This window comes from Cibotium barometz, chromosome 31 (genome assembly GCF_041138505.1).
Source record: "Cibotium barometz isolate CiBa-2024 chromosome 31, ASM4113850v1, whole genome shotgun sequence".
Lineage (NCBI taxonomy): Eukaryota > Viridiplantae > Streptophyta > Polypodiopsida > Cyatheales > Cibotiaceae > Cibotium > Cibotium barometz.
The window spans coordinates 39,631,774-39,635,493 of NC_141076.1; the positions used below are offsets into that span (position 1 = coordinate 39,631,774).

General features: G+C 47.9%; 1 pseudogene across 1 annotated transcript; it reads right to left on the reverse strand.

Annotated features, from left to right (window-relative positions):
- Positions 1–1,133: 1,133 nt before the first annotated feature.
- Positions 1,134–2,919, reverse strand: LOC147620852 (berberine bridge enzyme-like D-2 pseudogene; annotated as a pseudogene). The gene has a single exon (XR_015270018.1). The product of XR_015270018.1 is annotated as a berberine bridge enzyme-like D-2 pseudogene (transcript).
- Positions 2,920–3,720: the final 801 nt, after the last annotated feature.

Genomic DNA, 3,720 nt, shown 5'->3' on the forward strand with positions numbered 1-3,720 from the left:
ACACTGCTGCAAAGGCATGGGACACACTTGAAAAGATCTTTCGTCCTAAGGCTAAACACTCCAAAATTAGCCTTAAAATACAATTGTGTGAGCTTAAAATTAAAGATAGTGAAGGTGTGGCTTCACTAATCAACAGATTGAAGAGTCTCATGACTCAACTTGTGTACGTGAAGGCTCTAGTCACTAAATAAGATACCATTGCCATACTGTTAAAGACTATGCCTTAAAATTTTAATCAAATAGTCACTGTGCTTAAAGAGAAGGAGCCCATTCCTTCGTTGAAAAGTGTGATTAACTCCTTGCAAGAAGAAGAGAAGAAGTGGGTCAAAGATGATTTTGGAAGTGCCTATGTTGTCTCCTCCAACAATGTAAAGGAAAAGTGTGCAAGCTATGGAAGAACAAATCATCTTACTAAAGACTGCTTCACCAATAATCCATGTGTGTATTGTGGAAAGACAAACCACTCATCTCAAAGGTGCTACCTCAAGGACAAGAAGAAAGAAAAGGAGAAAGTCAACATTGTTGCAAAAGAAACCAACCTTGCCCAAGTGTGTGAAGATGTGGATGACTCTTATGCCTTTTAAAACATTATCTATGTCTTGTTTTGGCTATGCCTTGTGTTTGAGGGAACACTAGGTGTTGAGTAAGCCTTGTTGTGTTGTTGGCTTAACTCTTTATTGTGTATACCCACTAGTTGTTAATCCATACCTTGAAGTTTGTAAGGGAAGAGTACACATACCCTATGTTGTGATTAAGGGGGGACTCTATCTCAATGTATGAAGGAGGATTTGTTGTTAGGCAAAGTCAGTCATCATAAGTCTTTATTTTCATGTTTGGCTTATAGGGGGTTGATGGAAATAATCCAAACATAAACCCAATATTAAAGCCTAAGGTTCAAAGGTTATTGTCCATGTAACTTCAGCATTGTAAAAGGCACAAGAATCAAGGAGAAATATGAGGGCAGTGCCCACCTACATTCTCTCCACCTCTCCTACAATCACTCCACCTCTCCACCTCTCCTAAAATCAAGCCACCTCTCCTATATTGAAGGATGTACTCTTGGCCTATAAAAAGGCACCTTTGGGAATGAGAAATTAGCTCCAATGTTTTGATTCATACCCTCTTCATGCTTGTGTAATTATGTTTAATCATATTGTTAATCATCCTCTAGTGATGACATACATATGCTTTGATCCACCATAGTTACATAATTCACCACAACAAAAGTGTTCTCAATAATAGCCACTACTTTTGCTTAGGTTAAGGTGAGACGTTAGAATTGGAGGCGTTATGCTAGAGTAGTTGTGGAGGAGGGGAATGCTCTGAGGGTGGTGGAAGACATTGTTGGGGTCGACACGTGTCTTTATTTCAGCAAGCCGGAGGAAGTTGTAGCCAAAGTAGCTACGGCCCCACGTCGCGTCAGCCTCTTCGAAGGTCGAGTTGGCACCCAGCTCCAAATCAAGGTAGCCCACATAGGCTTGCCGGGGGTCCAGCGACACATAGGGAGCCATGTACGCATGCAGTGTCCGGGACCAGGCTAGGAGGGTCTCGTCCTGGCACCCGGTCTTGTTGTCCCAGTCTGCATGGTACTGTATGACGTACCAATTGCCCGCCCGGTGTGGAAAGGCGATCTGGTCTGCAGGTATCCTCGCCATCACCCCTTGGTAAGGCTCTAGAAGCAAGCTGCCCAAGCTTGGGTTGGCCTCCAACAAATCAAACACACCATCCCACGCTTCCTTTGAGATGGGCGCCCGCACGTAGTCGGACTTTGCTTTGAAGTAGTTTTTTTCTGTGTTGAGCCTATCTGTTAACCCTAATGGGCTCCCGGCTCTCCCTACATTGGCCACAGCTTCTATCCATGACCCCTCATCGCAATCATCTGCTGTCAATCCTAGTTGTGGATAAATCTCGTTCATCAACTCTACCGTCTCATTGATCCCCCCCATGTAGTAGCCATAGAACAACCCACTCAGATTGCTAGACACACTAGCTCCACCCGTGAGATACACTACTATTTGCATGTCTTCTGGAGCTTCAAACGGGGCTACAGTTTGCCAGTCATAAATGAGCTCCTTGAGAAGGGTTCTGTTGGTTCTTAGCACATTAAACGCAGTCACTCTAGAGGCTACAGGCACAAGACGGAGCCTCCAGGCAACCACTACACCCCAACTGCCTCCACCGCCCCCTCTCAGAGCCCAAAAGTAATCTTCACCCATGCTTTCTCTGTTAAGAAGCTCACCATTGGCATCCACAAGCAATGCATCAATCACATTGTCTGCAGCAATACCATGTTTTCGAGACATGAAGCTGTAGCCGCCTCCACTGATATGCCCTCCTGCACACACAGTGGGACAAACCCCAGCTGGGAAACCATAGTCGGAAGTAACTTGGGAGATGCCATAGTAGAGCTGGCCAAGGGTAATGCCGGCTTGGGCCCAAGCGGTTTTGGAGTCCATGTCCACCTCCACAGTCTGCAGGTTCATCAAATCGAGGACCACGAAAGGGCTCTCAGCAGTGTATGATAGGCCCTCGTAGTCGTGTCCGCCGCTACGGACACGAAGCAATAATCCACTGTGGATGGTGCAGTTAACTGCTGTTTGCACTTGCTGGGCGGACTCGGGGAGGACCAAAACAGAGGGGACGGGCACCCCGGGCTCGCTGAAACGCAGATTCTGAACTGAGAAGTCGAGCAAATGGTAGAATGTGGGTGCGTCCGCGCTACGCGTGGTATAGTTCTGCACACCTCCATCTTGCAGGCACTCGACTAGCAAGCTGGGGGGCTCTGCAACAAGAGCAGCAGCAGCTACAAAAAGAAAGAAACGGCAGAAGGCCACTACGATCACCATCGGAACCACATATTCAACACCAATCCCCATCTTGGCTTGGGCAAAAAATGAGAACTCTCTGTTGGTTTGTGACTCGCCTAGGTCGGGTGTAACTGAACTACCCCATCCCCGTGTCCTGTCCTAACGAAACCTCCAGACAAGAGAGGGGACCAGTAGTACGGTCCGTTGGTGTGTAACTTGGAAGCCATCTTAAGATTCCCTTACTTTGCCGCAAATTGCAAGCTCCCTTCTTCTTGTTCGTTGTCCTGTCCTTGGTTGCCATCATTGGTAAACCAGTTGATGAGACTAGTGATGGGTGGGACAGTGGGACTCATGGGAGTTTCAATGTCTGCAACAACTGCCGGCAGTGCGGCACAGCTCGCTCGCACTCCTTAGTAGCCTTGGCCCGACTCAGTGGTAGCCTTTGGCCACCCACCACTCCTAACGAAACCTCCAGACACGAGCGGGGACCAGTAGTACCGTCCGTTGGTGTGTAACTTTTGCCAGATCATCTGTCCTTGGAAGACATCTTAAGATTCCCTTACTTTTGCCAGATCATCTGTCCTTGGAAGCCATCTTAAGATTCCCTTACTTCGCCGCAAATTTCAAGCTCCCTTCTTCTTTTTCGTTCACCTGTCCTTGGTTGCCTCATTGGTAAACCAGTTGATGAGACGTCTGAGCACTAGTGATGGGTGGGACTCATGGGAGTTGCAACAACTGCCGGCCGTGCGGTTGAGCTCGTTCGCACTCGTCAGTAGCCTTGGCCCGACTCAGTGGTAGCCTTGGGCCACCCCCACCACGTCCAACTTTTGGGCTCTTACAGGACGAACGCACTCACGAGTCACTGCCATTAGTTCCCATCTTGTTTGCCAAAGTACTGTGTAGACTTGCCCTC